We start from the raw sequence: 24,542 nt of genomic DNA on the forward strand, positions 1-24,542 counted from the left end.
AGCCTGCCCTCCCTTCCATCATCCCCCCTCTCGTCCTCTCCTGTAGGGTGAGATACCCTATTTAGTGTGTATGTCATTCCCTCCCCAAGCCAAATTCAATGAGAATAAGGTTGACCCATTCCCTTTTGCCTTCCTATTCTTCCCCTCCATTGTAACCATTTTCCCTGGCCTCTTTTATATGAGATAGTTTACCCCATTCTGTCTCTCCCCATCTCCTCTCATTACATTCCTCTCTCACCTCTTGATTTCACCTTTTAGGTATCATCCCTTCCTATTAAATTGGTTCTGTGCCCTCTATCTATGTATACCTGTAAACATATATATACACATTCACATATGTATTCATACACCCATATACCCTCCAATAGAGACATATATATATGTATATATGTGTGTGTGTGTGTATATATATATATATATATATATATATATATACATTTCTATTCCCTTCAACTATTTTCATACTGAGAAAAGTTTCATCAGTTACAATTATCGTTTTTCCATGTAGGAATGTTAATAGTTCAACTTTGATAAGTTCCTTATGATTTCTTTTCCCTGTTTACCTTCTCATGCTTCTCTTGCTTCTTGAATCTGAATGTCAGATTTTCTATTCAACTCTGTTTTTTTCATCAAGAATGCTTGAAAGTCCTCTATTCCATTGAATGACCATATTTTCCCCTGAAACATGATACTCAGTTTTGCTGTGTAGGTGATTCTTGGTTTTAATCCCAGCTCCTTTGACCTCTGGAATATCACATTCTAAGCCCTTCGATCCCTCACTGTAGAAGCTGCCAGATCCTGAGTTATCCTGATTGTGTTTCCACAATATTCAAATTGTTTCTTCCTGGCTGCTTGTAATATTCTCTCCTTTATCTGGGAATTCTGGAACCTGGCTATAATATCCTGGGAGTTTTCTTTTTGGGATCTTTTTCAGGAGGTGATCAGTGGATTCTTTCAACTTCTTTTTGCCCTCTGGTTCTAAAATATCAGGGCAGTTTTCCTTGAGAATTTCTTGGAGGATGATTTCTAGGTTCTTTCTTTGATCATGGCTTTCAGATAGTCCAATAATTTTTAAATTATCTCTCCTCTGGGTCAGTGGTTTTTCCAATGAGATATTTCATTTTGTCTTCTATTCTTTCATTTGTTTGGATCTAACAGCATCTTGATTTCTCATAAAGTCATTAGTTTCCAATTGCTCCGATCTAATTCTGAAGGAATAATTCTCAGTGATCTTTTGAGATTCTTTTTCCATCTGGCAAATTCAGCTTTTTAAAGGCATTCTACTCCTCATTGCCTTTTGGAGCCTCTTTTGCCATTTGAGTTAGTCTGTTTTGTAAGGTGTTATTTTCCTCAGTCAGGCAGTTGACTCTTATTTCATAATTTTCTTGCTTCGTTCTCATTTCTGTTCCCAATTTTTCCTTCACTTCTCTTATCTGCTTCTTAAGGTGCTCTATGGCCTGTAACCAGCTTGTATTTTCCTTTGAAGCTTTTGGAGCAGGAGTTCTGACTTCACTGTCTTCCTCCTTTTTGTCCCCAAAATAGAAGTCTAATGTTGGATTGCTCTGCTTGGTTTGCTTCCTTTGCCTGGTCATGTTGCCACTCAGTCACTTGATCCCTGGGCTTTTTGCCACAGCAGGACTCTGCCACAGGATAGGGAGCTTCGTTCCAAATGCTGGGGTTTTCTCAGCTGCCTGAGGTATTATTTGGGTGTCCTCTCTGAAGCCTCCACATGCTCTGGCAAGCTGGTCACACACCCCAGGACCTCCACCCTAGATCGCAATCCAGATCCAAGCAGGTTAAAGCAAGAGTGATTACCCCACTGACTGGTCGCTTGGTTCCCCTACACTCTGCAGGCCAGGAGCTGAAGCTACTACATGGCTGTGACTGCAATACAGCCCTCAGTGGCTTTTGCCCCTTAGAAACCGAGGCACTCCCAAATACTGGGTCCCAAAGTCCACACTGCACTGACTTCTCACTTTTTCTTTAGCATCTATCTATGTGTTGATAATTCTGGATCGCCACAGCTGCCGGTGATCTGGAGTCCCTCTAGCCAGTGGTTTTTCAGGCCCTCCCTGGGGCTAAAACCTCTGAGTGGGGCTCAGCTCTGCTCCCAGAGCGCATAAGCTGGCCAATTCCTGCCGGCCTGCTGGGCTGTCCTCAGTGGAAGGTTAGCTTCTCTGTGTCATTTTCTGGGTTCTGTAGCTCCAAAGTTTGTTTAGAGTTCCCTTTTACATGAATTCTAGGTAGTGGGAGCCAGAGCCCATGGAGGTCCTGTTTCTACTCCGCCATCTTGACTCCGCATCATCATAATTTAAATGTTTTTTCATTTCTTTTCTCAAGACATGCCATGGAATTTAGAAAACTCATCATGATGTATACTTAAGAGAATGTTTAAAGGGAATTTTACTCAGAACTAGAAATTTGTCCTAGGAAGATCTAAAAAGAAAAAATCTTATGGTATTTCAAAGATTTGGTATGAATTCTTTGTTCAGCTGACCTTAGTATCTCTGTAATTCATATTCCTCCTTCTAGGCAAAACTGTCCATGAAATTTTCTATAGAAGGAGGAACTGAATTTCAGTCTGGTAAAGAACCTCTGAGCTGATTGGGTCCAATTTATGCATGAGAAGACTTTGAATCTCTCAAGTAGTTTTACAAATGACCATCCAGCCTTCACTTGACCACCCCCTGGGATGAGAGATTCATTACTCTCCTTCTACCTTTGTACAGCTTTTCTTGTTAAAAATATTTTTCTTTATAATGAACAAATTGTCTCTTTATCTTAGACTCCGACCCACCATGGTTCGTGGTTCTGCCCTAACAATATGTGTTCATTTTTCAACCTGTGTGATTTAAAATAACAAAAATTATCCCATAACTCCAATATAGAATCTTATATTTGTCCACACACCATTAAGTAACTTTTTCTTTCCTTTTTTCTCCCTAACATTTAGCATAATTGTAAAGTAAGTGTTTGGTAAATGCTTTATCTTGGAATCACAGAATTTGTATTTGGAAGGGACCTCAGTGGTCATCTACTCCAGCCTATAGTCTAATTTTTCTATCAGTCCATTTATTTATTTTGTTAGTTTAATACTTTATTTTTGCCCAATTACATGTAAAAACAATTTTAACATTCATATAAAAATTTTTTTGAGTTCTAAATTCTCTTCCTCCCTCTCTGTTCCCCTCCCATTGAGAAGGCAAGCAATTTGATATATAATCTATACAGTATTATACTCCACTTTGCTCAAATACTTCCACAGAGGAGTAATCTATCCCTTCTTGAGGCAAGCCATTCCACTTTGGAACAACTGTAATTGTAAGGATTTTCTTCCTTTGGACACAATGCCTAAATTGATCTATTTTCCACTGGTATCCGCTGTTGTTTGTTCTACCTTCTGGAGCCGAAAAGAACAAATATCATGCTTTCTCCACATGATAGCCCTTCAGATACTTAAGAACAGTTATCTTGTGTATGTATCTATGTCATGTCCTTCACCTCCCAGTCTTCTCTTCTCCAGACTAAAAATGACATTGCCTTTAGTTAATCACCATATGAACTCAAAAGTCATCAGCAACATGGTTGCCTTCTTGTGCACTTTTTAGCTTATCGTTGTCTTTTTAAAATGGTGGTGACTAGAACTGAACACAATACCACACTAATGTGTTATTCTTTTTACCCTCCCTTCTCTTTTCTTTCCCCTCTCAAAACAATCAGAACTAAACTAATATACCTCAGGACCTGCGTTTATCTTTTTTAACTCTCTCAATACCCTTTGTAATTTTAATGGAATATAAGCTTTCCCTGTATTAATAGACCTAATGTGGAGCCCATTGAGGGAAGCTTGATTAGGGGAGACTTGTTTTTCAGGAAGGCCCACATCTTTTGTTACTTTGTAATTAGGAAGAGGGTTGTGATGCCCTCTGACCCAAAAGAAGTGTGTATATACTCTGAGATTAACATTTTGCTTTGTGGATCACTCATTAGAAAACTGTTATTGTGATTTGAGCAGATGAGACTCTGGGTAGCCATTAAGGCCCCCCAGGTTTGAAAAACACAGATGCTGGTACTTCTCTCTCTGGTAACTATGTATGTATTGCCTTTGTCAGACATTTGGATCTCGCTGTTGATCTGTATTAATTTCTCAGTCAGTTAGAAGCCCTGTGTGTTGGTCTTTATTTTTCTGCTAGTATTTTCTTTGTATTTTCTCTGAAGTGTTCAGGGTGCTGAATTTTCCCCTGAGCTTGTGAATATAATTTAAAAAGATTGTTGACCCCTTGGACAGCTGTCTTTCCTAGTACAGCAGATCTAAGAACCTGTGCTAGCAGCCATCCTGGGTACACTAGTATGGTTACTGCTATACCCTTTGAAGACATCATTGATATAAAAGGATGCTTGTTTTTTTCTTCTCCATAAAGCTTCCATCTATTTGTTTCAATAAATATACTTTTAGAAGTTTCTCAGAGCTCCTGTGTTGTATTTCAGAGTTCCTACTAAGATGTAGTCTTTTCATTGGAAATAATTGAAAGTCTTCTATTGCATTACAAATCTGTCTTCTCCCCCTGTAAACTTCCCCCCTCCACCCATTCCCCAAGGTTTTTTCTCATCTTTCCAGAGTAGATTTTTTTTTTTTTTGCTTTTTGGAGGAGGGAAGGCAGGGCAATTGGGGTTAAGTGATTTGCCCAAGGTCACACTGCTAGTAAGTGTTAAGTGTCTGAGGTCGAAGTTGAACTCAGGTCCTCCTGACTCCAGGGTTGGTGCTCTATTCTCTGTGCCAACTAGCTGCCCCTGGTTGTAGATCTTTATCTTTTATTTTTGGGAATATTATATTCCAAGATATCCTCTTGTTTTTAGTAGAAGCTGACAGGTCTGATCCTGACTGTAGTTCCTTGTTATTTGAACCTCTTCTTTCTGGATGCTTGTAGTATTTATTCTTTGACATGAGGACTTTTGAATTGGGCTATGATATTCCTAGTACTTTTCCTTTGGGGGTTCCTTTCAGGAAGTGATTAGTGTATTCTTTTGATTTTTTTACTTTGTCCTCTGATTCTGTTTTGTCATAAATTTTCATTTATCATTTACTGAAAAATAGAATTAGGAGAGATAATTTAAGAATTAAGAAAACCTGTGGCTCTTAAATTATTTTCTCCTTGACCTGTTATTGAGATTTGATAACAAACAACTTTTAAAAAACAACTTTTTTCCCTAATCTTATTCTAATGATTTTTGCTACCTCTTGGAACCATTACCTTTGACTTGGTTTGTTCTAATTTTAGAGGAATCCATTTCTTGGGTAAGTTTAACCATTTTCTTTTCTAAACTTTTTTCTTAATTCTTTTCTCAAGAACTTTTGCATGCATATGCATACATATACACATGTATGTATATGTGTGTATGTGTATATATGGTGTATGTATACATATACATACATACACATGTGGTTTTTGCTTCATTTCTTTGAGATATTCATTTAGTCCTTATGGAAAATCTGTTTTTTTCCTTTCTTGAAGTGTCTATTTGCCCTTTTTAAAGAGTTAGATTTGCAATTTTTATAACCAGTTGGTGTTTTCTTTGATTTACTTATCTCTCCAATTTTAATTCCCGAATTAGTACCTTATGTCAGAGTCCACATCCTGCTTTACTTTTGATGAGATGCTCAACCGTGTTTGGTCTTACCCTATGTTTTTTGGGTTCTTACACTGTCCTCTACCATCTGGGCTTAGCCAACTCCTCTTCCAGGATCTTTGATATTCATTGCACTGGATCTTTAGACCCCTCTGTGGTATCTTAGGACAGTGTGTTAGGGACTTTAGCCCTCAAACTTGGTTCTCTGGCTTTGAATGCCATGGCATCATGCTGGCTATTGCTGCAATTATCTGCAGCTTCTGTGGTCCTGGGACTTTCTACTTCCTTGGGATTGACTCAGGGGAGCCCTCCACTCTTCCTGTCTTTGAACACAGAGCCTTCCATGCTACACATGACACATATTTTATTGCATATGTCCCCTACTTATTGCTTGTGTGCTTCTGGTTGATTTTTTAATGCAGTTCTGGGATGGAAGAAGTAATTTACTGTAGTTCTCCTTGGATTCTTTGATCATTATTTGGTTTGATTCAAACTATAGGGTTTTGATGAAGCAAGCATTGGGAGTTAGGCTTGGCAGAAAGTCCCTGTTATTCTGTTCCAATAAACACATGTAGGTAAATCCTTATCCCTCTGTCCCTGCTAGCCCTGACTTGACTTTTATCTTATATACATGTGTAATTAAGCATATTCCTATTCTTTGTTCTCTTGTGTAGGAGCCTCAGAAACTAGCCTCTCCCACTTGTGCAAGTCTCATTTTTTCTCTGTCCCTCTTAGTATATAGATAGATAGATAGATAGATAGATAGATAGATAGATAGATAGATAGATAGATAGATAAATAGATAGATATAGATAGATATATAGATATATAGGAAATAAATAATATAGGAAATGGGTCAAACCTGTTTCCCTTACTGTGACCTTGAGACTCATTGAAAAATTTGGTTTCCATGCAGTCTACTACTCATCTATATGATACCTAAGATTGAGCCTCTGTAAAAGACGTGTTTATCTTCTGATGATGCAATTTCCACTGGAGATATCCCTTAACCTAAAAAAAAAAATCTCCATATGCCCAGTAGATCCTTTTCCTACTCTAGTTGGAATAGTCTTTCAGAAATCCCTATTTTCCCTTTATTGCTCATAATATTATTCAAGAATATGAGATTTATATAGAGAGGGATGTGTATGTATGTCTACATGTATACCTCTATAAGCTCTAGTTTCACCTTTGGAAACTCCTAATGAAATTAGAAGCATATAAAATGTTAGGGTTGAAAGGGACCTTAGATATCATTTAATTAATCTCCTTCATTTTACAGTTGATAGGACTGAATCCCCAAGAGGTTAGGTCTTAACAGCCAGGTCCCCTGAATGTAGCAGAAAATTGGACAATACTAGCCTTGCTCACTGCTCTCTGCATTCCCTGTCCCACTGGGACTCTTTGGGAATGTGTTGGTAGCTACTTATTTGGAGATATGTCAGTGAATAAAATCAGTCCCTTAGTAAGCATTTTTTATGTGCCAGTTACTGTGCTAATCACTGGAGATACAAAGATAAAAGTAAAACCAGGGCTGCTTCTAGGGAGCTTAAATTCTAATGGAGGTGGAGCAAAACCTTTATACCTCCAAGTATATCCAGAATACACCAAAATTTATACAAGCTAAGTGGAGAGTACCATGTTATTATCTAGGGGGATCACTAGAGGTTTCTTGAAATAGGTAGTGCTTGAAGTGATTTTAAGGGAACCCATTTTTTTAGAGGTGGATCAGGGAGCAGAAAGTTCATCAGATAGTTAGAGAGGGAGATGGGACTTCATCTGTAAGCAACACAGAGAAGGCCAGTATAACCGAATCACAGACAGTAAGGAGAAGGGTAAAAAATAAAACAGGAAAGATAGAAAGGGTTGTGAGGACCTTTACATGTCAAGCAAATGAATTTAGGATTGATCTTCTAGCTGAGCAGTTCTCAAAATTTTTGGTCTTGATTTTTTACAGTCTTAAAAATTATTGAGGAGGGGCGGCTAGGTGGTACAGTGAGTAGAGTACTGGCCATGGAGTCAGGAGGACCTGAGTTTGGATCTGGCCTCTGACACTTAACACACACACACACACACACACACACACACACAGCTAGCCGTGTGACCTTGGGCAAGTTACTTAACTCCAAAAAGCAAAAAAAAAAAATTATTGAGGAACTCTTTAAACTATTAAAATTATTTTAAGGATAAAAATTTTTAAGGACCACAAAGAGCTTTTCAAATGTGTGTTAATATCTATCAATATTTACACTATTAGAAATAGAAAGGATTGATTTTCAAAATTTACTAATTCATTTAATGACAAACTTCTTATATTTTATTATAAATGACACTTTAATGAAAAACAATTCTATTTTCTAAAACAAACAAAAAAGGGAAACATGGCATTGTTTTATGTATTTTTGCATATCTCTTAATTTGTGACTTACTAGAAGACAGCTGGACTACCATATATACTTCTGCGTTTAATCTGTTGTAATATGTTACTTTAGTTGAAGTTTACAAAAAAAAAGTATGGCCTCACAAATATACATGCATGTGTGTATGTATCTGTATGTAGATAGATATTAAAATGCTCCTCCCTTTTCTAAATATAGACAAATAAATAAATGGATGGATGTTTGGAAATATATAGATATGTGCTTAGAAATATATAAATATAAGTATATACTTATTTGGAAAATGAGGAGCATTTTATATGCATACATGTATACACATGCACACACATATGTATATATGTATGGGTGTGGAAAAGGGAGGAGCATCTTAATAAGTAAATCACCTCTTAGTGTTGCATTCTGGGAGTGCTAGGAACCCCAAAATCCAAGGGTACAGAATTTGACCACTTAAGCCTTCTTTCAGTCTAAGTACAAGATTATTTTCACACCAATAGAAATGGACCAAACTCCTAGTGAGGGTGCATATTTGTGATGCTAATACACGTGGACCAGGTTTTAAGAATCTGCCCATTTGATGAGGGTAAGATTGATATTTTATATGAAAGACTGCGGGAAGCTCTGGTAAGATTAAGGAGTGGCAGGTGCAGACAGTGGAAGGAGTTGAGTGGCAGGAGAGCCCCAGAGAAAGGAAACTTAAAAGGATTATTAACTGGGTGGGACTGGGTGCCTCTGATGAATGCCAGACATCTGGCTTCAGGGGCTTTAGGATCCAGGTCCCAAAGTCATGGTCTTTTCCTTTTAGGGTTCCATCATTAGTACATAGAGGACCCCCATAGGTCCTGGAACCACACCTTGAGAATTGCTTCTCTAGTCAATAGAGAGCCGCCTTAGTTTGTTGAATGGAGATGGTAGGGATTGTGGGGGTGATGACATGCTCAGACTTAAGATTTGGGAAGATCACATTGGCAGCTATGTAGAGGATAAGATGAGACCCAGGCTGAGGTGGGGTGGTGTTAATGGTTATTTGAGTGGAGAGAAGGGGACATATTCCAGAGATCTAGAAACAGAAATAATAAGATATGGAACTGATCAGATATGTAGAGTCAGAGTGAAGTGTTGAGGACGCCAGTGAGGTTTTAAATATGGGTGAATATTTAGATTTAGAAATTTTCTAGATAGAAATATAACTGAACCCATGAAACTTGAAGAGGTCATCAAAAGAGTAGAGAAAAACACAGGGAGCATAGCCAGCTGAGAATGAGTGGTTATGATGAGGTATGGGAAACATAAAATGTTGAGGTATAGGGTTAGGGGTGCTCGAGACCCCAAAATACCAACACACCAGGTCCTGCCAAGTGAAATCGCCTCAAGTCTTCTCTCAGCAAAAGAAAAGCAAAGTTTATTAAAGATTCACCATATTGGGTAGACTCTCAAGGAGCCTAGGTATCTGTGACACTTGCATTGGATAAGCAGGCCAGAATCTTCTGACACAGAGTGAGTCTGCCCTAAATAATTCTCTGGCCTTCCCTCAGGAACAAGATGGGTCTACTATACCAAAAGGTTGTGGGAGGAATCTAGGAGTGGTCTAGAGGAGGAGTTTGGGGAGGGTCTTCAGGAGGAGTCAATGAGGTAATGAGTGATTAAGGGTGGGAAGTTGCTGGAGGCTCCCTGGAGGTATAATACAGATAATGGTGGGCTAGGCCAGTTCATGGGTGTAACCTATTTGGGTATAGATATTTTGGGAGCATCTAGGGTGGGAAGTTGGTGGACAAAGGAGGACTAAGATTTGGGCAGAGCCTCAATGAAAGGCTTATGGCCTCAGGCAAATGCCTCTCCTGGGAAGATTCCCCGAGAACTCCAGGGGGTTCCCAAGAGCCTGCACCTCATCAGCTAGATAGAAAAACCTGGCCGCAGTGTTACAAAAGCTCAGAGAGGAGACTAGTCCAGTGTCAGATGTACGAGAGAGTTTAAGAAGGATGAGGATTGATAAAAGACCTTTAGTTTTGTTAAGAAAATTTCTGGCAACTTTAGAGAGTGCAATTCAAATTGACTGATGAAGTTAGAAACCAGATGTCAGGAATTAGTGAGATTATGGGCAAATCTCTTAACCTCCCCAGAGCCTTGATTTCTACAGTAAAATGGAATAATAATAATTCTGATATTATTCTGCCTTACTGTTGTGAAGGAAATGCTTTGTAAGTTTTAAAATTTTATTTGAATGAAAAGATATTGATCATGAAGAAAAACTGCATATAAATAAATATCATTATATAGGAGAGCACAGTGTAAAGTCCAGAGCTGTTTACAGCCCTTTGGATTCAATGGCCTGTTCACTTTGCCTGTCTTTACCTTGGTTTTCTCCTCTGTAAAATGAGGTAGTTTGACTAGAATGGTTTATAAGGCTCCTTCCAGTTCAAAATCCTACAGTCTTATTTGATGGAGCTGGGAGAGGAGGAGATACATAAACATGTAAAATCTATGTATATGTATCTACACAGAGAGATTAAAATAGAAAGGACTACCTCATTTGCCTTGAAGCTATCTCAAAACTGTCTAGAATAGAACTACTTAGCATTACTTTACAGGCCATTGAACTCAGAGTTAGGCTCATGATTGAGACACCCTATAATGTAAATAGAAATGTCCTGAGGTCATTCAGCTATTTTATAAGGCACTTCACCCAAGCCTAAAAGGGGTGTGCAATAGGTTTATAGCACAATTAACCCTAAAAAAACTTCCTGAGAAAAAGCAGATTTTAGAACTGAATTCTTGCTATTTGAATTCAACACTCTGTAAAGTCTGCACATGCAGAAATTATGCATACATCCACATGCAGTTTATCTTTGTACAAGGCTCATATGTTTAATAAAATCTAATGGAAACTTCTACAAGATGAGAATACATTTTGAAAGAGTGATGAACGAGGGCAGCAGTAAAACAACAGCTTGCAGCATTTTGCTTTGAGTCCCTCTAGATTCCTGGTTTTTTATTTTACATTAGAAATGACAGTATAGTGATGATTATTGCTCCATGGGGACTGATGGGAAAGGAAACAGTGCCCAATTATATTAGTCATTAGTATTCTCTGCAGAGTGGGAGTCTCCATAAGGAGAGCAACACAGGTTGAGATATGGATCTGAGTTGTATATTTTTTTAAACTAGTGAGCCATCTTTCCCATAGGTAAAAATAGAATTTCAGGTTTTTGTTTTTTTTCCTGCCTTTGAAAGAGAGGGGGAAAAAAACCTAGTACCCAGAAACCTTTGTAAGACATCTACTTTGCTTTTTATTACTTAAGTATAAGGTATATTCCAATAGTCTGTGCCTTATTCCTATTTATCAAGAGATGGTCCTGTGGGTCCCATGTTGACATTTTTCACTTTAAATATGGTAGTCTGGATGTTTTGAAACTAAAAAAGCAAGCAACCAGTTCTTTGGGGAGCAGTCAGCTGGAGGCCATTTATCAGTCATCCTCCTCACATGCTATTAAAGCTACCCAAGGAGACTATAGTCCTATGACAAAGTGCTCTTTCTCAAACTAATTTTTGTTGTGTGTTTGCATTACCCACCCTCCCCTCACTGGACTCTACCAACAAACAGGCAAACAAACAAACAAACCAATCAATAAAGTTGATTTTTTTTTTAGGTTTGTACCTGAGTATTAATTTGAAGAAGAAACCCAAGGAAAAGCTTTTACGGAGGAATCAGATCCATGCTTCCCAAAATAGGTCCTAGCTGTCACACAGCAATATGACAGTGAGAGGCAGGAGAGCCTCTTTGACTTTCCTTCTCTTCCTAATTTCTGTAGTACATATTATCTATAGAACTCATTTTGACCCTCAGTTATTCTGAACTTTTACTCTTTGAAGAGATTCATTGTCATGATTCATGTTTTCCTACTCTCATGTGTGTGTATGTGTTTAATTTTGTATTGAGTCTTCATTTATGGCCTAAATTAGTTTCTAGTTTCTTCTTTTAAGAGTTTCATTCCTCTTTTGGTGGGGGTACAGTTGAAAGAATGCTGAAATCAGAATGTTTACTGAGGTCATAGGACTGTTGGGGAATTTCTCAACCCAGAGAGGTCCTAGAACCCTAGAATAATTCTTCCCAAGTTATCCCTTTTAATTGGAGGTCAATAAATCTAGAGAACAAGCTAAAAGATTAAAAGTTTAATTGGCATCAGCTAAAAACCATAGCCTAGTGAATGGCAGCTCTTCAGAACAAAGAGAAGGAGGTACATAGAATTTAAAAAGCTTTAGGGAAGTATTGTAGGCTGCAAAAAAGAGCCATTTAGTGAAGCTGATTGGCAGGCCATTTTCCTAATTTGGGAAATTGAGTAATAGGCACTGTATATCAAGCGGTGATTTGGTGGGGTGAAATGTCTTAATCTTGAGGTTGCAATTTGTCAAACTTGTTATCCAAAGTCTTTTCCTAAGTTAATTTGACCATACCTTTTGGGTGAGACGACAGGTAGTAGAGGTCTCCAGTCAATCTCAACAGAATATCCAGGTGAGCTAGGGGTTCTTGTAGGTAGAATCTGTGGGTGTGTTTCATTAAGATACAGACTGATGGTCTATTTACACAGAAATGTAGCTCCTTTTCTCTGATTTTTAGGGCTACTTTTTATGGAAAGATGTTTCTCTGAAATTTATAGTACACAGTTTTTATCCATTTATCCACAGACCTTCCCGTCCTAGACCACTACCTTATTGTGATGGAGGGGCTTACAAAGCTCTGTGTAACTATGAGCTATGCCGCGCAGAGTTACCCAAAACAGATAGATCATAGTAGAGAGTTCTGACAAAAAGTGATTCCCTGGAGAATGAAATGGCAAACCATTCTGGTATCTTTGTCAAGAAAACCCCATTGACAGTATTAAAATGATTAAAGAGATGACACTGGAAGGTGTCCAATGGGGAAGAGTGGAGGACTACTATAAATTGCTCCAATGTTAATAAAGTGGCTGGGCCAAAGCAGAAAAGAAACTCAGCTGGGGATGTGTCTAATGATGAAAGGAAAGTTCAGTGCTATAAAGAACAATAAAACATAAGAACGTGGGAAACTTAAGATTCTACATGCTAAACTTTAACAATATGTGAACTGAGAATTGCCAAGCTGATTTTCAAAGAAGCAGAGGAATTAGAGACCAAATTGCCAACATTTGCTGGATTATGGAGTTCCAGAAAAATGTCTACTTCTGCTTCATTGACTGCACTAAAATCTTTGTGTGGATCACAACAAAATGTCACGAGTCCTCAAAGACATAGGAGATCTCTTACCAGATCATCTTATTTGTCTCCTGAGGAACCTGTGTATGGTTCAAGACACAACAGTGAGAATCAAACATGGAATAACTGATTGGTGCAAGATTGGAAAAGGAGTAAGACAAGGCAGTACATTGTTACCTTATCTAACTTATATGCAGAGTATATCATGTGAAAGTTCAGGCCAGATGAATCAAAAGCTGCAATTAAATTTGCCTGGAGAAACACCATCAGTTTCCGATATGCTGAAAATACCACTCTGGTGGCAGAAAATGGGGAAGATTTAAGGAGCTTCTTGATGAGGGTGAAAGAGGAGAGTATAAAAGCTGACTTGAAGTTTATCATCAAAAAAACTAAGATCTTTGCAACTGGGCCAATTGCTTCCAGGGAATTATAGGGAGAAGAAATGGAAGCAGTGTCAGATTTTATATTCCTGGGCTTAAAGATTGCTGTAGACAGTGACTACAGCCATGAAATTAAAAGATGCTTGCTCTTTGGAAGGAAAGCTATGGCAAATCTGGACAGCACACTAAAAAGAGACATCACCTTACTGACAAAGGTTCATATAGAAAAGCTGTAGTTTTTCTGATAGTAATGTATAATTTTGAGAGTTGGACCATAATGAAAGTTGGTACTTTTGAATTGTGGTGCTGGAAAAGACTTTTGAGAGTCACTTGGAAAGCAAGGAGATGAACTCAATAAATACTTAAAGAAATTAATTCAATATGACCAAAGGGCTATAAATAATTTCATACCCTTTGACCCAGCAGTACCACTTCTAGGGTTGTATCCCAAAAAGATCATAGAAGTGGGAAAAAGACCCATATGTACAAAAATATCTATAGCAGCTCTTTTTGTGGTAGCAAAGAACTGGAAATTAAGGGGGTGCCCATCAATTGGGGAATGGCTGAACAAGTTGTGGTGTATGCATGTTATGTGATACTATTGTGCAATAAGAAACAAGGAGCAGATGGACTTCATATTTACCTGGAGAGGCTTATACAATCTGATGCTGAGTGAGAAGAGTAGAGCCAAGAGGAATTTGTAATATAATGCCAAAAGAAAGGCAACTTCCCAAGGTTCAGAATACCAGCATAGGTGCTCTCCATTTTATTCAGTAACAAACCCAGAACAGAGAAGATCAAAACATGACATCATTCAAAATACAGCATTTACTAAGTGTGATTAAATAATCTCCAAGTACTACCCCACCCCAGGACCTTCCAATCATTCAATCAATTACAAAGTCCCTGTTCTAAATACTACTCCACCCCTAGGCTATACCTTCATTTGGTCCACCACAAAGCCCCTCTTCTCAAATGGAGATTAGTTTCCAAACATAAGGTCAAAAGTTCCCCACCCCTGGATCACAATTGAGTCTACCCCAGAGTTACATCAAGTTTAAACACAGCACTTAATACCCAAATGGAGGTCTTTTCTTCATCTTGACAGGAGGCAAGTTCTCAGCAATCTTAGTTCCTGGGGAGACAAGGCTTAGCAAGGCCATAAGATACATTGCCAGTCCCTTCATGAATTTATCCTCTGTCTGTAGAACAGTCCTAGAACCCCTGAACACATTAGCAAAGCCCTCTCCCAGGATTTCTGTAAACATACAACAAGAAAATCCTTCTTCAGGGCTTCTGAACCAACAGAAAGGCTCCCAGACCCCTGCAACAACAGCACTGTCCTTCACCAGTGGACAGTATTCACTCTGTCTGCAGGACAGTCTCCAGACCCCTGCAACAACAGCACTGTCCCTCACCAGTGGACAGTATTCACTCTCTGTCTGCAGGACAGTCTCAGGGCTTCTTAGTGAACAGCCAGGTTCCAGGACTTCTTCAACAAAAGGACTGTCTTTCACCAGTGGACAAATCTGGCAAAACAACATCAAAACAGACAGACAAAGTACCAGCAAAACAGCCATGTCTCCTCAGTCCTTGGCAGCTCAGGGGGCAGGTCTCAAAAGTCCAGGGCAATTCAAAGCGGCCACCAGCAATTCTCTTAGTCTCTCTCTCTCCACGAGGTGCTGCTTCCAAAAAGATCTTCCGCCTCTCTCTTGTCTCTCCAAATCTACGTCCCCAGCTCCTCCCAGTTCAGGACTTTCTTTTCACATCAACAAGTCCATCCCACAGGTGGGATTAACAAGCTCTGGGTTTTAACACAATCAATTTGAAAACCAAGCCAATACAGGGGAATCTTTAATTGCCATTACTATCACAAATTTGTACACATTTACAGACACAACGTTATGTGTGACGACCAACTTTGGTAAACTGGACTCTTCTCAGCAATCCAGAGTCTTAAGTCAACCCCAAAAGACTCATAATGGAAAGAGATGTTTACATCCAGAAAAAGAACTGAGTTTGAACCCAGATTGAAGCAAACTACCCGCCCTTTTTCTTTTTCTTGTTTGTTTTGGTTTCCTCTTTTCCATTCTTCATTACATCTGATACAATCCTTCTTTATCACCTGACTAATGCCTAATGTGAAAGTATATATATATACTATACTTGATTGTATGCTGCTGTGGGGAGGGAGAGAAAATTTGAAACTCAAGGAATTGTAGTAATGAATCTTATAAACTAAAAGTAAACAAATTAATAAAGACCAAAAAAAAAAAAGAAATTAATTCAGACTATTAATTGGAAGGTGAAATACTAAAGCTGAAACTTAAATACTTTGTTCATGTAATGAGAAGATGGTACTCATTGGAAGAGACCCTGATGTTGGGAAAGATTGAAGGCAAAAAGAAAAGGAGATGCCAGAGGATAATGTTATAGAAACAGTGAACATGGACCGACTTCAAGAGATAGTGGAGGATAGAAGAGCCTGGTGTGCTGTAGTCCACGGGAGGACAGAGAGTCAAATGACTGAATGACTGAACAACAGCAACCACAAGCCCTTAGTTCAAATCCTAACTACAGCTGTTTGGCCAAAAGATGTGCATTTGTTGTTTCTATAGATGTATGTTTCCATTTTATAATCTAAATTACTTGAAAAGTTGTCCAAAGCACCAAAGCTCTGTATTATCAAAGAACTTACCTGGAGATCTTGGGGCTTTTATCATCTCACTTTTCCCAATTAGGTCTCAATCTTTGTAGTACTGGAAAGTATGGGGTTCCATAGATTGCCACCAGTATATAATCTTTTTCAAAACATGGATTAGTTAGCAAACCATCATGGTTCATACCTGAAATGGATGCCACTAAGCAAAGGGAATGCCATCTTTTTGGTTTTCCAGTTGTCCCACATTTGATCCAAGATATACCCTAACCAGTTGTGTTAAGCTCATCTTTGAGCCTTTCTAAAGGATCCTTCACACCATATTTTCACTGACCCTGATTTTGGATTTCTGGCTATACTTTGGGGTAGATTCCTATATCTAAAAGTAATTGATTGATTTTTATTTAGCTTTTTCTATACAACTCAACCAGGCATAAGTTTTGCTAATGGTCCTAAGCCATATACTTATTACTGCTTTGGGCAATGTTCAAGAACTTTCAATTTGTCTCTAGGGTTTTCTGGTTTTGTTTTATTACCAGTACTATTATTAAAGCCAATAAGTCAGTCCACAATGTTTTCCTTTTTTAGATTCATACTGACAGATATGGTATAAACCCAGCAATGGTGAAATTATAGCAGTTGTATTAGTGAAATAAGAATAAGCTATGTTCATGAAATTGTATTATACTATTACTTTTTGTGTGGCTCATTCCCTGTGATATGACATATTCTTAGGTTGCTCCATTAGGCTTTGAATATACAATATTCTTTTCTCCTGTGTGACTATTTCATCTTCAGTTCAATTTCTTTTAAAAAAAATCACATTCTTCTTTTCCATGACTAGAGCTGCCACTGACCAGTCTCTCATAAGTAAACTTGGAACTATTTGTGATAGGACTGGCAGATTCAGAAAATATGTACATCATTCTAGAGACTGAATAATTGATTTCAAACTCAATTTACCAGCATTAAAAGAATTTTGGAGGTTATATCGATCTCTACAATATACCTAAAAATTTAGATTCTCCTTAATAAGCTTTCATATAAGACTGTGTGGTAGCAATTGCTTAAAGTAAATTAACTTTCCTTTGTATGGATGCAAAATAAAAGGGAGTCAGATATTATCCACCTTATTTTGCAGGTGGAAAAACTGAGTCACAAAATAAGGAAATGACTTTTTTAGGACATTGCTGATAATTGAGCACATGTGACTTGTAATATCATTAGTCTGGCATAAGGTCTTTTTATCAGTCATTCCTGCATATTATACATGAGTCAATATTATTCCCTGTTTAAGCTAGATTGTTATAGTAAATAAAAGGAACTTAACACAATTGAGTGAAACAGTATTTTGCAAATATTGTTTGGTTGCATGTTCTATCCTTATTCTGCTACTGACTTTCTGTGTGACACCAGGCAATTCTTTGGGAAAATTCTTAAACTGAAGATTAAAAATTTTTTTTTCTTAAGTAAAAAGATGTTTCTAAAGAAGCCTATGTTCAAATGGTTGCATTAAGTTGGATTAGTAAATTTACATCTAGAAACTTCTAATGAAGGGAGGCAAATCCTGTAAATTATATTATGTTCTAACAAATGCCAAGAGTTGATCACAATTCTTCTGTTGTGTTAAAATTTTACCATCAATTTATTGCTTGAAATAATTGGGTACAGGGGCAGCCAGGTAGCACAGAGAGTGGGACCACCAGCCCCAGAGTCAGGATGACCTGGGATTGTATCCGGGCTCAGACACTTAGCACCCACCCAGAAACACCTGGCTGTTTAACCTTGAGCAAGTTACTTAACCCCAATTGCTTAAAAAAAAGAAATAAGTGGGTGCATCACTGGTCCTGGAGGACATGAGTTCAGACTTGACCTCAGATATTTGTCACTTACTAACTATGTGACCCTGGGTAAGTCACTTAACCCCATTGCCTCACTCACTCAACCCCTCCATAAAGGGTTCTGCTAGGTTCTACAAACAGTTCTGTTATAAATAGATATCATTGTGTCTATATTTATATAGACACTTCATTGTCTGGGACAGTTTTCTTTTGGTGGTCAGTTATTTTAGTTTTGAAATGGCAAGGTGACTGATATTTTTGCTTTGACAGGGGAACTATGTGGTCTCAAAATTGAAATTTATATTGGGGTTGTAGCAATATCTGTTTTAATAGGATTCAACGTTTAATTTAAAATTTTCTTTTTTGGAGGCAAAGTATGAAATTTTAGCATCTGTGTGGTGAAAGAAAATCTGTAGATTTTTGGAAGATAAATCATATATAGGTTGAATGATGAGAGAAAAATAGTTTTGCTAAGGGAGAAAAAAACTAGATGAGAAAATATGCCAATTACATTATGTGAGCAATAACAATGATCACAGGAGGAGCAGGTTTTTGCTCTAACAATGGAAATAGGCAACGACTTTATAGAAATTTCTTCTTGGAAGTAGCAACTAAATTCCATTATAGAAAGGGAAAAAGCAAAAATTTTTGAAATTAAGGGACAAATAGGAAAACAGAACTTGTTGAATTTGAAAGTCAAGGGAAAAGAGGAAGCAGAACATTGTGAAAAGATCACTGGACTCAAAATCAGGAGATCTGGGTTCCCTCTCTCATTAAATAAATTTATCTATGGGTAAAATACATATCTCTCTGATTTTCAGATTTCCTAATCAGTAAAATGAGGGAAATAGACTAGTTAATCTACAATGTTCTTTTCAAATTAAAAATATCATTCTGCTATGGAAGTATGAAATAAAAATGAAAGTAGAATTTGATGTTCATATGAAAATGTTGAAAATGTGACTATAATAAAATATTAATATTAAATTGAAAATAAATATACCAGAATCTACACGTACAAAATAATTATCTTCAGAAGCAATACCAACACAAGAATGTTATCATTCACTATTCAAAACATTTTTAGAATATCTCTTAAGCACATTTCTAAGCCACACAATCAATCCAGTCTCATTACATTATAGTCTTACCTTGTTTCTGTGAACCTATCATTGTACCCTGTTTGATCAGTTACCTTATTTAGCAAATTCATCTTCTAAGAGCCAAAGCTTTACTGCCATTAAGGATATTGAAAGGGGGGCAGCTAGGTGGTGCAGTGAATAGAGCACCAGCCCTGGAGTCAGGAGGACCTGAGTTCAAATCTGGCCTCAGACACTTAACACAAAACTAGCCGTGTGACCTTGGGCAAGTCACTTAACCCCAATTGCCCTCCAAAAAATAAAACAAACAAATAAACAAAAAAGAATATTGAAAGAAATCTGCCTTTATCTCATTAATTTTGAGAAAGGCTCAAAAATCATAGTGTAATGATATTTATTACCATAGTACATCATTTAAGTATATATTAAGGCAGGTATTGAGGCCTAGTCAAGAAATGATTAGTGAATCTTTGCTTCGGTGGCATGTGTTTTTCTCACACCTTATTTTCCTTGTCTCACAGCTCATTTTCCCTTTCATGTAATCTCAGAATCACAGAATTTTAGAGCTGACCATCTAGTCCAGCCTAAAGAACTTTGCATCTTTCCTTAATTAGATTTTATTTTATTCATTATAGCTCATGGATCAATCTTGTATTCCAGTCTGCTAGCTATCCTTCCAATATTTATTTGGAAATTTGCCAAACATGCTTCCTGTGCAGCATGATGCAGAGTGCTGTACTTGAAGTCGGAAAGACCTCAGCCCTGTCCTAGGTGTGTGATGCTGGATAAGCCACTTCATCTGGCTGGCGCAAATTTTCTCATCTGTAAATTGAAGGGCTTGAATTTGATGACCTTTATGGTCACATTCAGTTCTAAATCTTTGACCCTATGATCTTGTGATCCTTTATGGAATCACTGAAGAAAATGTTGACTAGTATAAGGCCAAGGACAGATCTTTAGGATCCTTGACTAGAGAATTCTGTTAAAGGTGATATTAAGCCACTAATGACTACACATTGAGTCTCGTCCTTTTTGGATAGCAAAACTTTATACAATAATTTTCTGTAACATAAGTATACTATGTATATAGTCCCTAGGAGAGTCCCTGTCCTCATGGAGCTTACAGTCAAATGGGGAAAAACAAAAAACAAAAGGAGACTGAAAAGTGTTAGGGTAGAGGTATCCCCACTGGGAGAGTTAAGTCAGAGAAGTTTCAAATTAGTGCAGCCAGGTGAGAAATGAGGAGATTTCTGAGCAGAGCTCTTTCCTTAAATAGATATCTGGAGTTCATGGTCTCATACTCCAATCAGAGGGGCAGGAGTAGTGATGAGGTAGACTACCAAGACTGATGAGGTTATCCCAATAATGAGGAATCTGTACAGTTCCTTTAGTCCATCACCCTAGTTACCCCCATCAAAAAAAGGTTAATCTGGAATGACCTCTTCTTCATAGAGCCATATTATGTTGAATTTTATTGATTATTATTTAACTTTCTACATCCTCAAAAATCATCCCTTTGAAATGTGTTGTAGAATTTTAACAGAAATAGAGGCTAACCTTACTTATACATAATTTTCAGCTTCTGTTCACTTGTTACTTGTTTGTACTTGTTTTTTTTAATCAGGTCAATATTTTCCCTTTCTCTAGTCTCTTGATGCCTCTCCCATTCTTCAAGTCCTTCAAACATCTTTGATTTCTACTTAGAAGTTATATCCACTGGTTATTTCAGTTCTGCAGAATGTGATTTGTTGGGTCCTGGTGACTTCAGTACATCAAAGGCAGCTAGATCCTGTCTCTCTATTCACACTTCTACATCACCTCCAGTCCAAGCCCTACCATACATACCCTTCAATTTGGGTTTCTGTTTCCTGCTAATAATGTTTGTTCCAGACTCTTCAGACCAGATAAAATGGAGTCCTCAATGATCATTATCTCATCCTTTCTGAACAATGGTTCTAGCTCATCTTTGATCCTTTGATGATTTCAGAAATAGTGAAGAAAAAAAAGCAAAACAAAAAGCTTCACTTGTCTATTGTTCGTAGCAATTAATGCCAATCTCAGCCCTTCTGGATTTTAGTGCTCCTGATATTCAGTTCTTATAAGATTCTGTCATTCTTTTGTAATTAGTCTCAGTTATTTGCCCCCTCTTCCATTTGTGTATCCATATTGGTCCTTTTAGACAGATTTCCTTTTTTTCCCCTCCTTCTTGGGATAATTTCAGTTTGAATCTCAATTCTTAAAAGTTTCCCATCTCTCTTGGAGCAATTTTCCTTGCAAGACAGTAGACCATTGAATCCTAAAAGTTTGTTGTTGTTGTTTTTCTGAACCCTTTGAAAACTGCTCTTCCCAAATCTAGAGTTTCTGTTCTAACTACGTAGCTTGTTTATTCTCTAATACATATTCTGATGGAATAGTCACTTGTCTCCAAAGCACCTGTCATTTTTATTTTAAGAAGTTATTCTTTTTGTATGTGCATTTCCTTTTCTGCATTTGGTCCTGACATACCATTGCATCTCTTTGTCTAGAGATAGCTAGAAATATCCTTTATATAGTTAGGTATCCTTTACATAGTTTCCATTGTATCTTTATACATATATGACCTCTTATTTAGTGTATATAGTGATTTATGTTTGTACCCAATTGGCTGTAGGGACTACAGAGGGGAAGACAGCCACCCTTCTGAATAACCAGTATGCTCTGTATACAAGCCTAATATAAATTCCTTTTTTTTTTTTTTTGCCTAATATAAATTTAGGACGAAGACATGCATCTCAGGATTGGAGGGCTTCTTTAAGACCTTCTAAGCCTTGATGTAAAAAGTGACACTATCCTTTTAGGAGTCTTTTCCTCTGGTGAAAATATAAGAGAATAGATGACAAAGAATAAGTGGACTTAGTCTTGACTTTTGATTCCTTGTTAATTGGATGCTTACTACTTACCTCAGAACAGAGAATCCTGGTCAAGAAACTATATGGTAGATAACACTTGTATACTTATATATACTTCAGTTTAACAAACACTTATTATTATTATTATTATATACCCTTTTCTGTTTGTTATTATTGGAATATCTGACACCTTTGGAATATCCAAATGAACTCCATTTCTTTGCCAAACTATGAAAAGAATCTGCTTATCATGACCCTACAAATCAAATTCATCAATAATGTACCCTGTGACTAAGAAACCCCCAGCCTATATATGAACAATTCAAACACAGAAAGGCAAAAATTTGCTCAGAAAACTGAGAACCTTTAGCAAGGTCATGAATTTTCAGTGATTATTTTAAAAGTGCTTTTCAGTTACTTATTTAAGGGGATGCTGCTGACAGTACTTTGGTTGAGCCTGATTTTGGCATCCCCTTCTATTCACAATGAATCTAGCGTTTTATGCAGTAATACACATTGCCCTGCCATAATAACTACCTTACAGTTATAAACACTTTTCTATTTATTATTACATAATTATAAAATTATTATATTGTAACTTATAAATTTATTTTCTTTATTATAATTATAAAACTTCTAATAATATGAAACTAATACTCAGAGAAATTAAATAACTTGCCTAAGGTCACATGTTTAATAAGTGCTTGAGCCAGGACTCAAACCCACATTGTGTCTGGCTCCAAGGCCAATTGTGTTTTTGTTTGTTTTTACTGTACCATGCAGAGGGTAAGATGAATACAAAACAGGATAAACAGCTGGGTTATCAGAAGAAATGGTGAAAGAATACTGGCTTGCCAGAGGAGTTAGCTAAATTAGTTCTTTTGGTTTGCTGACAGAAACAGAATTTTCTAAAATTTAGGTAGCTATGAAAGCAACACAAAACTGTAGTCCCTGCTGAGCCCTTTGGAATAGGGGAAGAAAAATTTGCCAGTATCAAAAGTTGGGGACAACCTGCAGAGATGGCATGTCTGCTGCAGCCTGCTAAGCTTTCCATTAGCATTCTTGGTATGTTGGTTTGGGGCCTAATGCTGTACGGGACAGGTTGGGAGTAGTTTGCGTAATTTGTTTCTGCAAAGAGATTGCAAATGGACTGCAGACTTTTAAGGCCAATTAATATGTTCATGAAAATAGGCAATGTGAAGAGAAGGCATTTTGAAACTCTTAGCTTTAACTGGATGCATTACAATATTCCAGGCTCTGTTAATATTAGATAGTATGCTAAATGTCCTTTCTCCCCAGCCTGTTCTTTATTAATATAAAAGCTGAGGCCTAGAGACTCACTTAGCACATAATTAATTGTCAAATATTTTAAATGGCTTCCAGTTAAAGTACTGGTTCATGAAAGCAAAGATATAAACTTAGAATAGTTATGAACTAAGAAAATGTGAGACAAACTATTGCTAGACACATAGAAGAGATTGAAGGGCAATGACCAAACATCAATTATTTTTGCCTTTGAATTAAAAAAAATAGAGAGATTCTGACTAGTTGTTTTTTTTTATTTTTCCAAAGGAGGTTTCAAAAAAAAAATTAACATCTGTTTTTTTTTTACTTTTTCTCTCTCTCTCATATGTGTAAGTTTAGTTTTTGGAAGTCATAAATGGATGACTCCTTCCCACTTAAAGAATTACAGAATTAGGCTGTTGGGAGGGACTTTAGGCATCATTTGACCAGTCTATCTGAATCTGAGTTTTTACTTATATTGTTTCTGAATTGCCTTCCAATAAAGCTTACCATTGGTTTTAGTTTTTTCCTCTGCAGCCATGTCACATGGATAATTCCCTTTTCACATGACAGTCTTTCAAATATTTGAAGGTGGTGATTTTGACCTTTATAAAGTTTTCTTCTTTTTTAAGCTTAACTTAGTCAGTGCAGTCAACTGTTCTTCATATGTAAATAGGATTGGTTCAGAGTTGTATAAATGGTGCCAGCATTCAAGTACAGGTCATCTCACTCCAAATTTAATATGCATTACATTTTACCTTCTGATTAGATTCTTCTCATTTCTCTTCAACAGTTCTACAGCTTCATGTATTTATATCAGTCTTATACATAAAAGGAATTACTTTTAGAGTCTTTCAAGCCCAAGATGTCATGTAAATTAATATATACAATGAAACCTCAGTAATGTTTGGGACAAAAGACTTATATATATATATAACTCAGCATTGTCAGTATAGGCGATATTCATAGTTCACACAGCTAAATGTCACTGAAAACTTTCAATTCTTTCCTTGTCTAGCTTGTTCTTTAAGGTTTCATGCTGAATCTTCTCTCTCTCCAAACTCTTACAGCTTTGGACCAGTCAGTCATCTTCTGTTCTTCCAGTTGTATGGTGATTAGTTAGTTGTGAAATGATTT

General features: G+C 37.2%; 1 protein-coding gene across 4 annotated transcripts in view; it reads left to right on the forward strand.

The window, feature by feature from the left end:
• EXOC4 (exocyst complex component 4) overlaps positions 1–24,542 on the forward strand; it is a 1,166,755-nt gene that overhangs the window by 735,722 nt on the left and 406,491 nt on the right. The window lies entirely within an intron of this gene.

This window comes from Petaurus breviceps, unplaced genomic scaffold (genome assembly GCF_028583685.1).
Source record: "Petaurus breviceps papuanus isolate PSGF00001 unplaced genomic scaffold, PetGlider_PUasm1.0 181, whole genome shotgun sequence".
Lineage (NCBI taxonomy): Eukaryota > Metazoa > Chordata > Mammalia > Diprotodontia > Petauridae > Petaurus > Petaurus breviceps.